The sequence below is a fragment of the Haliotis rubra genome, unplaced genomic scaffold (assembly GCF_003918875.1).
Source record: "Haliotis rubra isolate DU_JTF1 unplaced genomic scaffold, ASM391887v1 Scf1253, whole genome shotgun sequence".
Classification (NCBI taxonomy): Eukaryota; Metazoa; Mollusca; class Gastropoda; order Lepetellida; family Haliotidae; genus Haliotis; species Haliotis rubra.
The window spans coordinates 154,201-173,126 of NW_025765174.1; positions in this window are offsets into that span (position 1 = coordinate 154,201).

The window sequence follows — 18,926 nt, forward strand, 5'->3', positions numbered from 1 at the left end:
AAGGGCTGTACTCCCGGTAGAGAACCCGGGCACGCTCTTGATCTGCCATTATTATTATTATTATTAATATTGCTCTATTCCAGACATTGTGTCCAACCATCGAGGCATTGCCGCAGTAAGACCTGACCACCCATCTCGAACTCAGTATACTGACCTACCAATCATTGTATGTGCCTTAATACCAAGCAGATCGTACATGAAATGTTGCTAATGTCGAAATGGAGTCATTTCATAAAAGATCATCGGTAACCCATGCTTGTTAGGTGACTAACGGCATAAGGGGGGGTAGGTTCGCTAATTGGTTGACACATGTCATCGTTTCCCAATTGCGTACATCGATGCTCATGATGTTGATCACTGGATTGCTTGGTCCAGACTCGATTATTTACACACCTCCGACATATAGCTCTAATATTGCTGAATGCGGCGTTAAACAGCAAGCCAACCATTCCTACTACAATTATTCATATGTAGTAATTTTGAGACAGCCCGCAATGGACAGGTTACTGAGTTGACCTACACACACCATGTTACAACTTTCATATCAGCTTGTGCAACAGATGACTCACTCCTATGTTTTATCAATAAATACACCGTGTAATATGTTGACAAAATGAAGTTTTAAGTTTCCACACGCATTGTTCACGGACGAAGCACCACGTTGAATGGTATTGTGGCATACTGATATTATGTTTGCAATAACACATTTATTGGATTAAAAGACTCAAAGTCTATAGCTTAGCACAGCTGTTCATATCATTAACACTAACACTATCTTACAATGTGGAAATTATCAAGGATCATAGCCTGGGCAGATCAATAAATCGAACCAGAGATGAGCAGATCCAATAATCGGATACTGTTATCTGCAACACGCAGATATATCATCGCTTTCCTCCACATGCATAGATATGATCGGAAACAATCGAAGGAGTATATTGCAGAATGAAATTCGATTTAGATGGCCATCTGAGAAAAACAAAACAGAAAAATGTTACTGCACAAAAATTCATGAACTACCTAAAACACCTGAATCTTTTTGTATTCAGTATATTGGGTAGTGGATAGATGTATGTTGTGAGTCAGTGTTTGAGTGAGTGAGTGCGTGCGTGAGTGAATGAGTGAGTGAGGTTTGAAGCACAACGAGGTTAATGTGGCTGGAGACTGGTTGATGACACTCCACTCAACGTTGAATAATGCACATTTACTTGTGAGAGAGTTAAGTTTTACGCCGCTTTTAGCAATATTTCAGCAATGTCAGACGGAGGACACCAGAAATGGGCTTTTAATACTGTACCAGTCTGGGGAATCGAAACCGGGTCTTCGGCGTGACGAGTGAACGCTTTAACCACTAGGCTACTTCACAGTCTCACACACATATACTCCACATGTAACACTATCTACTGTTATGATGATGTGTTTTGTTAATTATAATGTCACATTAACTTTTAGTTGTTATGGGTCACACCATTTAAAGTGCTGAGTGGGGATTTAAACTCACACCTTCAACTTTGGCTATGTATTTTGACCTGTTGGGAGTTGCCTCCCGTTTGCTTTGTTTTCAGTGTTTTCGATGGAAGAAGGTCGGATTCCAGTACGTTTGAAATGCTTAGGATATGACGTGTCTTTTACTTGGAGAGTTGCCTCCTTGCTTTTTTTCGGTGTTTTCGGTGGAAGAAGGTTGGATTCCAGTAAGTTCGAAATACTTGTGATATGACGTGTCTTTTACCATAATTACAAGAAACTGTATAATGGGTATAGTAGGAATGGGTTTTAAGATGTATATGGGGACGACTTTGAATTAAAGCTTATCTGTCTGCTAACATCCACGTTTCAAGACCTACCTCTCAAGATGCCGACATTGAACTTTCATGCTGCAGACTTGCTTCGTGCATGTTCACATGGCCGGTGAAATCAGGAGTAAGGACATCGGTTTTGCTTGGAAAATCAAGAATTTGGTGACTATAGACATTCAGTTAATATTATAAATTTGTGACTCAGTCGTATTGCATCAGAAATCTTCACTTTACAAGAAAACAGATCATTCAGATTTATGGCTTCATTACGTGCATCCCTTGCATTTGAAAGAGCTACAAAGTCAAGGAGAATATGCTTGATGGTGAACACTTCATCGCACGAGATACATTTAGGAGGTCCATCTCCATCTGTTTTCACAGATGTCATGAGTAAACCGACTGTGGTCAATACGACATCGTCATAGAATTACGTCATCACGTGTTGACTGACAACCCAAGTAGGTATAACCGATTGTTGGCTTCAGTGTGTGAACCGGGGATTATTAAAACGACTCGCATTGTTTGAAGACTGCCGGGTGCGTTACATCTGAGTAGTATAAATTTATATAATTCGGAGCCTCATTTGAGGCTCTTACCTCAAAACGTCATCCTTAAATAGGCTCTCTGACGTCATAGTGCACTTCCTGACCCTGATCTACACCAGATGTGAGTCTCTGACGTCCTTTGACCTTTTGGAAATGAATACCTCACACACCTGTGTCAACAACATCTATCTAATTTTAGTTCATTGTCGCCCACTCGCTGTCTCTTCTCCCATCCAACATCCCATAACGCTCCAAATAACATCATTGATGTACGTAATGACTTTCTATTTTGGGGATTCATCATCGCCCACACCTCGTGCACCCGATAACATCGTCGACATACCTAATGACTTTCTAAATTTTTTGTAGGTAATGCACCCAATAACGTCATTGTTGTACCCGATGACTTTCTATTTTTGGGGTTCACTGTCGCCCACATCCTGTGCACCTGATAACATCGTGGATGTACCTAACGACCTTCTATTTTTTTATTTTTTTTGGCTTCATCGTCGCCAACACCCTCGTCTTCACTTTCAGATGCCATTCATATTTGTTTTGGATTCAAATCTTAGACATGGTATAAAACCTTTGGAGTTGTGATCCCATCCTCACATTCATATCTGAGTCTCATCAGAAACCATACACAACTCAACTCTATCCCCCACCCCAGTTTATTTTAGGAGTTCGGATATCTTCAAGCTGAACGGACACATTCTTTACAGTGGAAGGTAAGAAGTTTTCATATTTTCTTGTCTAATAAACACATGTTAAGGTTCAGGTTAGAACATGACAAGTACTACTTTCCTTCATCAAGTGTCACACTGACGTTCAAATGATATTTTCCTACAAATTAATGTCTTCTTCCTTTTTTTCCCCCATTCATTTCAGAGTTTTCACCCATTCACCTACATTCGTTTGCTAGACCTTATTAACTGTTTAACTTGTACCGTTATTGTAAGTGTAAGTTTAATACTAAATAAACAAAAAACAAAATGTTTTCTTTAGAAATTAATGCCATTCAAAGCAACTTGGTTTATATCAATTCATTCAAACCCGAATCCCATTTGATGTATTACGACATGAACAATTTGTATGGTGCCGCCATGAGCTGTCCCTTACCACGTGGCGATTTTGAATGGGTAGATGAAACAGAGGTAGATGCCATTGACTGGATGCAGCTAGACCCCGAAGGCGATGTAGGTTACATTGTAGAGTGCAATTTGGAATATCCACATCATCTTCATGCTGCCCATCAGTCCTTGCCCCTCGCTCCCACCAAAGAAAGCATTCCTTTCGACGACTTGTCACTTTATCACTGAAACTTGCTTGCAGAGTTAGGTTTGTTAGGGAAAAAAGATGAGACGAAGCAACCCACGAGGACCAAGCTGTTTTCGACCCTGAAAGACAAAGAGAATTATGTCATTTATTTTGGAACTTTACAGCAATACTTGCGATTGGGTTTGCAACTGACAAAAGTACACAGAGTATTGAAATTTACTCAATCCAAATGGATGAAGCCTTATAATGACTTTAACACACAAAAACGAAAAGAATCCACAGATGACTTTTCGAAAGATTTGTTCAAATTGTTCATGTTAGTGAACCTCCACCTCTTTGACACTTCAAACTACTCGAAAGACCACTCGCTTTAATCTATGGAAAGACAAGGTCATTGGCTTGATGAAAAATGAAGTAGGTGTTAAGACGATCAGAGAGTTTGTCGGACTTCGACCCAAGAACTATAGTTTTATTTTTGACAAAACTCCCAGTGAACAGGTCGAGAAGCGCACTGCCAAAGGTGTTCAAAAAAACTTTGTCAAAAAACATCTTCGTCACCAGATGTACAAAGAATGTCTTTTCAAATACCAACAAAATATGGCCACTTATCATCAGATTCGATCAATTCACAACACGCTTTACACAGACAAAGTGACAAAAATAGCCTTGACTCCTCAGGATGATAAGCGATACCTCTTGGCAGATGGCATTACATCACGACCGTATGGATTCAAACCTCTTTAGAACTTTTTCGAAACATCATTTCCATCATTTTTCAGAAAATTCTTCCAATTAAAAATAATTAAAAAAAACCCCATGTACATTAATAGTCTAGCAAACAACGTGGATGACACCACAAACCTCCAACCCCCTCAGTTCCTGATACATGAAAAGGTATTTCTTACAATATTTTTATCTATTAGGACACTAAAACTTGTATGATAGAAATCCAAACTGGTATGACAAAGGTCAAAACTTGTTTGCTAGAACTCAAAACTTCTATGACAGAAACTCATATTGTAACACATCTTTTTTTGATGTTTTTTGCTTTCATAGGATGAATAGAAATCTGAGATACCGCTACAGGGTGACTGCATGAAATGGACAGTTGGTGTGACAAAGGAGAACACTTCGAGGGAATCCTCTTGCGACCTGTCTTGCTGGGGATAGACATCTCGAGACGACCCTGAGACGTCAACTGACGACACAAACGGTCAGAGGAGAAGCCTACCAGCCACCGTTCACCATAATCACCCAAGAGATCGTTGTGGAACAACAAACAGCAGCAACAACAACAGCAGCAGCAACATCATCAAGATGTGATAATACTGGTGCTAACACCAGTGACACTAGACTGTTATTTGAATGCGTGCTTGAATCAGCATATCTGGATGAACTTCAAAGCAAGGTTCATCAGTTGTGTAACACGCATTGTTACGGTTCTGAAACTGGCCATCCTTCACAGATTCATCACCCATGTCTAATGATGGACGATGATGCGAGTTGAATGTAATTTTGAACGAGTATTGCCGGAAATGTCACATCAGATCATTCTCGCAAGCGCTAGAGAGCGATTGAAACCAACTGGACTTCAAATTTGGGGGATCGCTCAGTATGAAAATTTTGACTATCTGAACAAACATTTCTTCACAACCACCAGGAAAGAAGAACTTAGAGTCAGACTTAAAGAGAAAATGAAGGAAACTTAGAGTGTGTTCACTATTATGTTAACTATTTTGTACTCATCTGCATGTATGTGTTGATGATATTAATCGTGAGTGTAAAAAGTATTTTGTCAACAAGATATTCAGCTCATTGTATAATTTTTTGAAACAAAAAAATACATCAATAAAGTATTTTTTGTTGGTGTATGTCATTCTTTGTGTTATGAACATGATTTCATCATGGATCCAATTATTTATGATTTTAGTAAACACGTGATAAACAAAAAGCCTATCAACCCATGAATTTTCAACCACTAACAGGAATCAACATTGAAATATTCAAAACAATAAAAAGTGTCAACAGTTACACAGTTAGATCCAATCATTTATGATTTTAGCAAACACGTGATAAACTTGAAACCTATCAACCAATGAATTTAAAATACGTCAACAACATAACATACACACATACACACACATTTGGGCCTAAAAGTCATTTCATCGACTAGCCCTTAAAGACAGAAGTTGTGCTTGTAACACGGTGTATCATGTCGGCAAGGTTTGTGCATTTTGTAGTCTTTTTCTCATTTTTGAAAACGAAGAGTGTTTAGCAGTTGAATTGAAGCATTGGTGTCACACAGATAACGTTATTTGTAAATTAAACATTAGGAGTCTTGGGAGGAGGGAGTTGCAGTGACCTTGCCAAGAAGGTGGGACGGGTTAATTTGTTTAGACAAAGAGGAGCTTCCGATAACTTGATAGTTTTCATGACGTAATGTTTACTCATTGTATATGGAGCAAGAGAGATTGGGTGTGTTAATAAATCGTATTGCGGTGGAATTATTTTCATCACAATGTGTCAAACGTATGCTACTCAAACACCAGCGACCACCTGTCACCCCTATTTCTGATAAGTTCATAGTTTTATCGACATTAGGTGTACATATTGATCGACACCATGCCATGGTAAGATAAAAAGCAATAAACCATGAGTCGTGGTTTCATAAGCATGGAAGACACCGTAGAGGCACAACCTCTAGATAGGACTAGGTCTATAGAGTCGTGAAGACTATTTGGTAGAATCGTATCAAAGACTGAAACTGTATTTTTTTCTCAAATTTGTATTATCTATACCGTTATGATTACCTGCATTGTTAACTTATCCTTGGATAAAGAAAACTGAAATGTATGGATAGCATTGTTGGGCAGCTACTTCTTAACCCTAAAATTAAGTCGCGATTTTGAGTGTGAAAGATAACTCAACCACTCCAGTTGACTTGGCTGTAAACTTTGGAAATGAACCAATCAGAGGAGATCATTGTTCATGCAAATGAGACGATGCAGTTGGCAGAACACCAGTGTTCCTCTAGCTCTCGCATCTTGTGCAGGTGTCGACTTATTCTGAACAGATACCATGGGAACAAGAAGCATAGAACGGTTTGTATTACTGCACACCAAACTATGACCATTTAGTCAACATTAACCAGTTGGAATTGACGAAAAAATGAATAAAAAATAAAAAATAAAAAAAGGGGAAACTGTAAAGAAAGGTATTCCTGGTGGGGAGAGGTTATTTTTGCTCATGAACTAATTTCTCAACGTCAGTGAATGTGAATATTTTTTTGGGGATATAAACAGGACGTCAGATGATCGAACGATCTTCTACACTTGGAAGAAAGTGATGAGAGCACCACATTGTCTAAAAAAGAGTCCATTATTATGCAATCCAATGAATGGTTCCAAGACCGATGTGAATGTTTGAAGGATGCGAAGAGGAAATTTCAGGACGAACACAAAGCTACCCAGCGTTTTAACAGGACGCTGAAATCGTTGCTCACACGGTACATAAGCAGTGACGTCACCGGATCTGTCAATTCAGGAAAGTCATTACGTGGCACTTTCACAGCGCAAAGCAAATAACTCACCATTTCGGCCCGTTTAAGAGGACATCTTCGACGTGAACCGGCTCCTCCCAAACGACGTGGACCTGACTTTGAAAATGTTCAGATCAGAACCCAAATTTTGCTTGATGAGTGACGTAACTGAGCACGAACTCAAAGTTCTACTCTTGGATTCTTATCTGCAGGTGTGCAAGGCCAAACTTAACCCCGCCTTGATCTTGGCTCACAACATGCTTTTAGAAAAGCCGTACGCTCTCTACCCGAACACCAAAAGCGAAGTCAAGGTGACCAGACTCCCGACCACACAGCAGACGCACGCCATAAACAACGTCAGCAATCCTGTCGCCAACCGATACGTTGTTGGACTGGTGGAAAGCTCGAGTCTGAACGGAAGCTACACTGGCAATCCCTATTATTTCAAGTCGTCCATGCTTAAAAAGATAACGCTGTACATTGACGGGGTCAGTGTGCCCGGTCAACCCGCCGAAGTGGATGATGTCGCCTCTTATGTCAACATGCTCGACGGCATGGGACTGTGGAAGGAAGACAAGGGCAATGCCATCACCAGAAGCAAATTTCTCCTGGGGAATGCCTTGTTCGTCTTCGACATCAACACAATGTGTGCCGAGTCGGAGTACCTGAACTTGGTGAAATTGGGAAGCGTGAGGCTCGAACTGGAATTCAAATCGGCGCTCACCAGCATGCTGAGTTGCGTCATCTTGACTCAGAGAAATTCCCTCATCGAAATCAACCAAGCCCGCACCGTGTTTGTCAAGTAATCACCAGATGATAATGAAAGCTTCACAGCTTCGATGTGCCATATGATGCGACCAGAGTTTACGATCTCGTGTCTTATGTGTTTTTTGCTTAAGACACTCTACCTATGCTCACGCTGAGCATGCGTACTAAAGGCGTTGGACTAATTGTCAACACCGAGAACCGTTTACACGAGTGTCGTCACTGGATTGCGATGTTTTTCAAAGAGGCCAAAGCCAAATTTTTTGACAGTTTGGCGGATCAGCCTGTTGATAGGGTATTTGATCACTATATGAAGTATGAAAATAGTAGCTGCTACAATCGCAATACAAGACAATTACAATCTTCCAAATTGAATAGGTGTGGTCTGTTTACATTGTACTATCTTTTATGTAAATTCAAAGCCGATTTATGCCTGAATGATATTGTACGGCAGTTTGATAAGAATGATTGTTTCATCAATCATGAATACGTATCCACATTCATTTGTCTCTATTTCAGATATAGTGCAGATTCGTGTTTATCGTGTACCAATCAGACATATATGTAATATTAGTGAATGTTGTTTTGTGTTCCAAATGCTGTTCATGACACAGTACTGAATTCTGTCCATGATAGTATTGAATATATGTTGTACTCGTGGAAAACATCAATAATAATGACAAAAATTAGACTAGAATAATAGCTTTATGTTGTGAATGAAAACACATGGTATAAGTCCATGTGCACGGACCATGATGAGTTCAGTTGTCTCAGGACATTGGTACGGTATAGCCATGGATCATTCTAGCGATGGACCTACTGTTGCAGAAAGCTCTTGTTTACTACCGTTTCCAGCACCTACAAGTATATCTGTCATAGGATGAAGTTCATCTGGCAAAACCCATTTGGTAAAACAGATGTTGGAACACACCAAAGACAAGTTTCAACCACCACCCAACTTGATTGTGTATTGCTATGCAGTTTGGCAAGATGTGTACAGTGACATGAAACATTATATCCCCAACATTCAGTTTGACGACACACTTCCCACAGTAGATGAATTGAGATCCTGGTCTGTTCAGTCGGAAAAAAAACATGTGTTGCTGGTTTTTGATGATTTAATGATGCAGATATGTAAGAATCAACTCATGTTGCACCTGTATACTACTCTCTCTCATCATTTAGGCATCACGGTGATCAATATTCAACAGTCGGCTTATCTCAAAGGCGAATGCAACATAACCATGTCCTTAAACACTCCTTATTTCATTCTTGTTTGAGTGGCATTTTAGAAGTTGAGACGTACAATATAGAACAAGTTTTATTGATAACAACTTCTTTATTTCGTGAGTGCGACGTTTCGATACAGATTCTTGTACCGTTGTCAAGCAAGAGTGATACATGAAGTGTAGGAGCTGCATATATATACTGTATATAACAATGAAACAACATAATAGACAAAGGAAACAACATAATTGCCATGATTGGCTAAGCAGTAAGCTGAAGAAGCCAGTGAGTACACAAAGGATAGTGAATGGAAGCCAGAGATGTAGTTACAATGAGATGTTTAAATAATAGATGCGATGTTTATACAATAGATTGGGCTTGGTGGAGGAGTGGATCATAAGCTGATGGAATGAAGTATCCTTGGTCACGGTTGATGGTGGGCTTGTGGCGTTTGATGTGAATGGCTTCTGTGAGCTTGCGTTTAGTGAGGTCCGTTTGCTTGTTGGCGAGAATGGTGATGTCGCACCACTCTATTTGATGATTGGGGTTAGCTTTGATGTGGTCAGAGATAGGTGACTTGGTGTCGGAATTAGCAACAGAGGTGCGATGTTCTTTGACTCGGGTGTTGATGGGTCGGGATGTTTCACCTATGTGGCATTGTCCACAATCACAGTTTATTTTGTAAATAACACATTTCGGGTTGTTGTTGTTGACGGTGGGTTGTTTTCTTCCGTTGGCATGGAGGAGGTTGCTGAGGCTGGAGGACGCTGAGAAGGTTGTGTCTATGCCTGCCTGTTGTTTCAGGAGTCGACTGATTTGGTGTGATGGTTTACCAATGTAGGGAATGGATATCTTGATGGGGGCTGATTGTGGTTTAGATATTTTGGCAGGAGGTGAAAGCGTTGCTTCTATGGTTCTGTTGACTATTTCAGGTGGGTAGTGGTTGCGTTCTACAAAGACTTTCCTCAGGTGTTCAATTTCTTCCTGTAGGTTTGTTGAGCAGATGTTTTTGGCTCTTCTGGTCAATGTAGAGATGACGCCGGTCTTGACTTTAGGGGGGTGGTTGGAGTTGTAGTGGATGTATTGATCCGTATGAGTAGGTTTTCTGTACACGGAGGTCTGCAGTTGGTTGCAGGAGGTGCGGGACACATGGACCCTAAGGAAAGGTAGTTGGTTGTTCTGCTCTGTTTCGATGGTGAATTTGATGCGGGGATGTTGGCTGTTGAGATGGGCGAGGAGCTGCTTTGGATCTTGCTGAGGTTGGAGGATGACGAAGGTGTCATCCACTTTGCGGTACCAGCAGGACGGTTTGAAGGGTGCAGTTTCTAGGGCCTTCTCTTCCAGGTCGGCCATGTAAATTTCTGTTAGGATGGGGGATAGTGGGGAGTCCATGGGAAGTCTGTGGATTTGCTCATAGATGGCATCGCCCCAGGTGAAGTAGGTGGAGTTGATGCAGGCGGAGGTGAGGCTGATGATAGAGTCGGTAGAGAGGCTGGTGTTGAGGGGTTGTTGGAGGATGTCAATTCTGTGGCGTAGTGCTTGAAGGGCTTCTTCCCGAGGTACATTGGTGAATAGGTCCACAACGTCGTAGCTGATGATGGGACCTGCGTTGGTGATGTCACGGATCTTGCAGCAGAAGTCAGTTGAATCATTGATGAAGGAGTTGGCAGATTTACCTAATGGGGAGAGAACTTGGGTAAGGTACTGGGCAGTACTGTAGAATACAGTGTCACAGGAACAGACTAGTAGACGAGTTTTAACGGGGTTCTTGTGGATTTTGACTGTTGCTCTGGTATAAGGTGGCTGGGGGTGAGTTACTGTGAGTTTACGATACAGATCTGTTGAGAGTTCATATTTATCATGCAGCGTTTTTAGCGTGGCCGTATGCTGACGGTTGAGCTTTGTAGTCGGATCCTTCTTCATCATTTGGTAGGTTGAGGTGTCATCTAGGAGGTTATCCACCATGGAGTGGAAGTGGTCCTTGCCTAAGACAACAGTGGCTCTGCCCTTGTCGGCTGGGGCGATGACAATATCAGGATGTTGTTTCAGTTGTCTGATGGCTTGTTTCTCAGCTGGTGTGATGTTTGGTTTCTGAGGCTGGGCTTTGTGGAGAATACTGGTGATCTGGTGTCGGAGGAAGTCAACCTTTCCACCGGGTGCAAGTTGTTGGAGACCCTTTTCAATGTTGGCGATAAACATGTCCGAGTTGATTTTTGGTGGTGTAGGGGGCAAATTTGAGACCTTTGGCAAGGGCACTGACCTGTTGGTTGGTGAGTTGTTTCTTGCTGAGGTTGACAACTGTGTTGTGGATAGTTGGTGCTGTGGATTTCTTGCGTTTGGTTCCTGAGGCAGTGAGTTCTTGTAGTTTCTTGATGTGTCCGGTCTTAGTTGAGGTGTCTAGTTTGTTGTTGGCGGTAGTTTGGGCAGTTCGTAAGGAGGAGAAGAGTTCTGGGTCAAGGGTGGAGCTGAGGGAGGTGTGGAGGTCATTGATGGCGGACGTGGAGGTGGCCTTGATTTTGCGATGATGTCGGATGCGTTCAGTGAGGAGTTTTGTGGAAGCTAGGTGAAGGATGGCTTTGGCTGCTGCAGACTGGATGGGAGATCGGAGCTGTAGGCCTTTAGGGATTACTTGTTGGTCCCGACATCTCATCAGGAAGGTGAGGTGGTTACTTGAGAGGATGTGCTTCTTCTCAAGACGAGACAGGGAGTTGATAGTATGAACTGCCACGTCTCCAACGCTTTCACCTCCTGCCAAAAGATCTAAACCACAATCAGCCCCCATCAAGATATCCATTCCCTACATTGGTAAACCATCACACCAAATCAGTCGACTCCTGAAACAACAGGCAGGCATAGACACAACCTTCTCAGTGTCCTCAGCAACCAACCTCAGCAACCTCCTCCATGCCAACGGAAGAAAACAACCCACCGTCAACAACAACAACCCGAAATGTGTTATTTACAAAATAAACTGTGATTGTGGACAATGCCACATAGGTGAAACATCCCGACCCATCAACACCCGAGTCAAAGAACATCGCACCTCTGTTGCTAATTCCGACACCAAGTCACCTATCTCTGACCACATCAAAGCTAACCCCAATCATCAAATAGAGCGGTCCGACATCACCATTCTCGCCAACAACCAAACGGACTTCACTAAACGCAAGCTCACAGAAGCCATTCACATCAAACGCCACAAGTCCACCATCAACCGTGACCAAGGATACTTCATTCCATCAGCTTATGATCCACTCCTCCACCAAGCCCAATCTATTGTATAAACATCGCATCTATTGTTTAAACATCTCATTGTAACTACATCTCTGGCTTCCATTCACTATCCTTTGTGTACTCACTGGCTTCTTCAGCTTACTGCTTAGCCAATCATGGCAATTATGTTGTTTCCTTTGTCTATTATGTTGTTTCATTGTCATATACAGTATATATATGCAGCTCCTACACTTCATGTATCACTCTTGCTTGACAACGGTACAAGAATCTGTATCGAAACGTCGCACTCACGAAATAAAGAAGTTGTTATCCATAAAACTTGTTCTATATTGTATTTCATTCTTCTCTCTAATCCATGGTCAGCTCACGAATACAAAATCTTGGCTTCTCGAATGTTTCCCGGACAATCCAAGTATTTCAGCGAATCGTTGAAAGATGCCATAGAGGGGAAGAAATACAACTATCTACTCATCGATGCATCTCCCTATGCCGACGAGCGCTACGGTTGTTTACGAACGGGGATATTTCCTGGAGATGTGTGCACAGTGTATTTACCAAAGTAGCTATATAGCAGAACATATCTTGAATAAAGAATCAGTTTGCGATTCGATTATGGACAAGAAGGAATATCACAGTGGCTTACAAACCAACAACATCGTCGGAGAGTAGTTTGCTTCAGTGTGAAAAGGGGTATACCAGCAAAGTCACAAGCTATCAACGAGCTTTAAGGTGTTTTCAAAACTCGATGTATCAACATTCCAAATCGTTGGGGAGGCACAATCTTTTTTGTGATTGAATAGATTAAAAATTCATCCGTGACAACTTATCAGCAATCTGAACCACGATTGTTTCAAATCCAACATCATGAGCTCGTGGAAAAAAACACGTGTCTTTTCGACGCATGTTGGAACAGGTCAACACCAAGCAAAGGAAAGCTTTGCTGACACATCTTTCTGGTGAACAATTCAAAGCTATTATCACAATGATATATATCATCCTACGCGGTATCATACTCATCTGATCCTGATAAAATTCAGCTGCGACGATACAAAAAGCTCATTAGGACTCATTAGCGAACAAGATGGTGAGAAGTCGTGAGAAACGTCAGCTACTGGTCTTACATCTTACAGTTTTGTGTGTGTGCATAAGAATTTTACTGGCTTACCTGTCGCTCACTCGTCATGGCCAAGGCAACGATGCTCCTGTCGAGGGACACGTACAACAGCCTGATGTCCAAACAGGAAGACAACAGGTCATCGATGATGGAGACAGCGACGGTGAGTCAGGAGAGGAATCCGGAACATCAGACGACAGTGCCTCCTCTTCCTCCTCAGACAGCGAATGAATCGACAGGCAACATTGCCTCAAGGAACGATGCATGTGATGGGAACCAGAAACCTGTCAACAACAGCAGTGACTTTTTGTTTCCAGTTTTTGATCATCTGCCGAAGAACATTAAATCTAAGAGAACTATAGGAAAAGTAATGTCTCTGTTTCTATTTGTCAAACATAAAGTCGACACAGGCAACATGACATTGACAGATAAGTTAAAAATTGTGTTGCCAAATGGAAACGTGTTGAAAGATTCAAATCTAACAAAGTAGATTCCATATTCTATTCTTGGTTCTGAGTATGTGTCAAAAAAGAAAAGACCAACTGGCTATAAGGAGTTTCGTAAATTACTTGTAAGTTTCCGTGTGCCCAAACATCTCTTGAGGAATTACCTCAGAACCCAGAACACCAGAGTGCAAAGAGACTGTACATAAAACACAAACCATGGCTTGGCATACCTGGAAACCCTAGAAACTTGGAATCTTTGTAAAAGTGTTTAGTTAGTGATAAACAACCATAATGTAATCCTATGTTAATACATATAGATAATAGTAATATAAAATATTTGTTAACATATCATCGTTGTGATTTTACTGTCATTTGTTTTAGCATGCATCAAACCTGATATCATGATCAGTAAATCTTGAAGAAAACAGTATTGTCTGCAAGTGGTTGCAAGTCAAGATGATGATCACTGTGCTGGAACATGCTGAAAGAGAATGTACAATATAATGTGTATCAATACACATGATGCTAGCATTGATTAACACACTTATCTTTGGACCAACTTGTACATACATTTTTGGAAGATATCAGATATAAACGTAATTCATGAAAATTATTCTTGTAACAACAATATATGGTCTCGACATTTTGTGCTTACTATTCAAGTTCAAGTAGGTCAACGGTCACACCTATACACTAAGTATGTGCACACAAAGATTTTTTTAATTCCAACGCTTAAAATATTCATTTTGTTAGTTCCTCTCATCATTAATCAATCATAAAAAGACACATACCTCTTTGGTAGTCATCTACACTCTTTGACTTGAATTATGTCCTGCAGTCAAGTGATGACGACCGATAGAAATCCACACCTGCCATATATACTGAGTCAAAAAAGAAACTTCACATTCTTTCTTCAGGGCACTGTAACATAACAAGAGATGGTAAGATGGTTAAATTGTTATTAGTTCATTGCTAAGATCTGTGTGATGTACTTGATACACTGACAGTGCCATAATCAGTTCCATTAGGCTACACCGCCGTTCCAAAACATGGGTATACAGAATGTCAAGTCACAAGAATAAAAATGCGAAATTTCTCAGTTCAATATCGTGTATGTCCGCTTCGCGCATTCACCACTGCCAAACACCGTCTCCTCATCGACTGCCTGATGCTTGTGAACACGTGGTTAAGGATTCTGCGCCATTGCTCTTGCAAGGCAGCGCCAAGTTCCTGCAAATTCTGAGGTTGGTTCGAAAGACCACGAAGCCTTCTCCCAAGTGCATCCCAAAGGTGCTCTATTTCATTAAGGTCAGGGGACCTCGAGGGCCAGTCCATGACGTTGATTCCAGCGTTTTGAAGGAAATTTCATGTCAACATCGCTTTATACGGCCGAGCATTAGCATGCTGGAAGTGTAGACCTGGGCCAAGAGCCGCCATGAAATGAACGAGCAGCAGTTGTGAGGTTTCCACGGATGACCAGAAGTCGGGAACGGTTGTTCCCACAGAAAGGACCCCACACCATGTAACTTCCGCCCCCGAATCTGTCGACTTCCTGTACACAACATTGGGCATACCATTCGAGACGTCGTCTCCAGACTCTACGGCTGCCGTCCGCGAAACTGAGGGTAAACTTGGATTCATCGCTAAAGGCGACTCGATTCCAGTCTCCCTGGGTCCATTAGTGGTGACATTGGGCCCCCAGCAGATGATGACGTTGATGAAACGGCGTCAATATTGGCCCACAATATGGACGTCGAGAATGGAGATTGGCAGCCCGCAAGCGATTTCGAATGGTCTGTGAGGACAGTAGACCACTAAATATCTCAGCCCTAGTTCATGTAGCTGGCAGTAGTCTGTCACGTAGGTGACGTAGGACGATTTGACGGTCTTCTGCTCGTGACGTCACACGTGGACGACCCGAACTTGGGCGATCAGAAGTGGTGCCAGTTTGTTGTAGACGACCTCGCAAGTCATACACAGTACGACGGCTGCATCCCATTGCTCTTGCGACGTCAATAACTGATCTTCCCGCTTGCAACATGCCAACGGCACGTTCACGTTGCACATCAAGTACCGTTAGAACTGTTGTTTTAAAAGTGTGTTTTTTTCAATTCTTGAGGCCAATGCAAACACGTGCATATGAAGAAAACCTCGATGCGAAAATCACGTGATCGACTGCACGTGCAAAACCTGACTTAGCTCTAACGTCATTTGCACGACGAATGGATGGGTTTCAGTGGGTTTTGCTAACGTTTTTCTACAGTCGAAAGATAGGGATGCCATTGAGGATGCATAGATATATCATCAGAGAAAAATTATTCATAATTTTTCATATTACATTTTGTGAAGTTTCTTTTTGGACTCAGTATATATTGAACCAAATGACACAAAGAAGCAGTCAATAATTCGAACTAGCTGCTAGGGTTGTAGTTTTGTTTTCTTCTAGTCCGGAACTATGAATATCACAAATATTCAACTAATTGTAGATTACTAATTTTAAAACACAATCAGAGCTCTTCAGTAATTTCTTTTTGGACTAAGACAGACTAAGTTTATATTTCATAAAGTCCAAAACACTGAATTCTCCCTCCATGGTGAAGATTGCCTCACTCTTTATAACGCACGGAGGCAAGGTCTTCCAGTTCATGCTCTGGACTGACTTACTGAGTTTGGTTTTACGCCGCTTTTAGCAATATTCCAGCAATATTCCAGCAATACCACCGCGGTGGACACAAAAAATGGGCTTCACTCATTGTACCCATGTGGGGATTCGAACCCTGGTCTTCGGCGTGATGAACCTCATGCTCTGGAAATTACACAGGGTGTGTTATAGTGAGGGTAATGAGAACGGTATACATGAGATCGCCTCCACAACTCTGACGTCCAGATGGTGTGAATTTCATCTGTTGTTAAAACAAATAGTGTCACTTGGTACATACATGGGCTATCGGAAATGCAGAAATGCTATTGTTGCACGATTGCATATTACATCTGACTCAGCTTTCCTACACATCTAGACACCTACACACACACACACACACACACACATATATATATATATATATATATATATATATATATATATGTGTGCACACAGGAAAGTGCATGAGTTATTGCAAGATATGTTTTTACTAAGGTGTGCACAGGAAAAGAAACACATGCCCGCCCCTTTAGTCATTTCTTGTCTACGTGTTTCTGCAGTACGAACTAGTCATAACAGAAGGTCGCTGCTATTTTACACTCTCTGAGAGAACACGGTGTGTGACATAATTTACCACATTACTTTCACTCAGAGAGCAGTAAAAAATGCAGACTAAAAGCTATGGGAATAATTTTGTCTTCTACTAGTCAGGATTTATGAATATCATATTCATGTAATTGTAGACTACTAATTTCAAAACACAATCAGGGCTCTTCATGGGACCTACTATGAAATCTTTTATAATATTTTCATCAAGTCCAAAACACTGAGTCCCTACTTGACTCGTTATACGCACACACGCGAGATTTCTCTGAAAATTACATTGAGTGTGTTATAGCGATGGTAATGAACTTAGACCTGGACTATAGTCTAAACACGTTGACTGTGTCTCAGGAGTATACTATTCGAGTTTGCCACTATGAGTTATGTCTAGCTGCATCAGCGGTATTTTAAAACAAGCTTCACATGCTGGCAAATAAGGCACAAGAAACAAACGTCTCCTGACATTCTTTGTTACTGCCAGGAGACGAAGGCTTCTTGTACCTGTTTTACAAAGCTTGTGAAACCTGGCCTTTCATTTTCAAATACCGCTGATGCAGCTACGATCGAGAAAACTCGTAGTGGTAAATTTGAATAGACATTGATATTACGAACTCGTATACTCGTGGTGTCAGTCAACGTGTTGAAGAGTGTTTACTTCTGTACTACATTTTATCTCTTAATTGGGACCGTATCAAACCCTAAATAAGTTGTCATGAAAATCCGTATAGGCATCTTTTAAAGTGGATGATGGTGAAATTGTTTTAGTCTTGGTAGACCAATATAGATCAGGGACAGAGAAGTTCCCTATGGCTTAGGCCTACACCTACACACCAATGGTTCATATTTCACATCTGTTTGTCTCAAGAAAACAGGGTCACTTGATACATGCACCTGCGATCAGAGGTGTAGGAAGAATGATACTGTTGCTCGATTGCACTCACTGCATGTTCATACATTTGTTGTTTTTTCTTCTGACTCAACACCTCTAGACATCTACACACACCTACACACACACACACCTACAAACACACACACACACACACAGAGACAGAGGAAAGTCACGCAAAAAAATAAAAATTACTGAGGCGTGTACGGGAAAAGAAACATTTGGCTCCCCACACCATTACTCGTTTCTTGTCCACATGTTTCCGTAAGAACTATTACACATTAACTTCAACATTTTGAAAAAGGAAAAAAATTAACGTAAATTCAAACCCCCTCAGTCCATTATGTTTCTGTTTGATTAATCAGAATGTTTAGAACTTGCATCCCACTTCGAACCAAACCCACGAATAAACATTTTGCTTAAAATGAACCCCCTCGGTAGATTTTGTTCTAAAAAGGTTTAAACGTTTCTTCAGGTTCGTGGCATGGATTTGCTTTTACATTTTAACGAAGAAAAGACTCAGTTTCAAGTTTCGATCAAAGGTTTATTTCTAAATTTCCACGTGTCCCCCCGGCTCAGGTGGATTGTCAATGAATTCTTAGAAGAACAGAATTTTTATAACCATCGAAATTTCCTCACGGCTTATACTGTTTTATTGATTATTGAGGAGGACGACACTAGATTCATTTATAATAGAGAAAAAAGAACATTAACCATCCAGAGAAAAACGTTTTCTACTGAACCTGTCCTTACGTTGGAGGAGATTAAGAAATTGGGGGCCTTCATCATCGGTGCCGAAGCAGACTTGGAAAAACAGCATTTCCAGAAGACCTTTAAACATTTATGTTAAAAT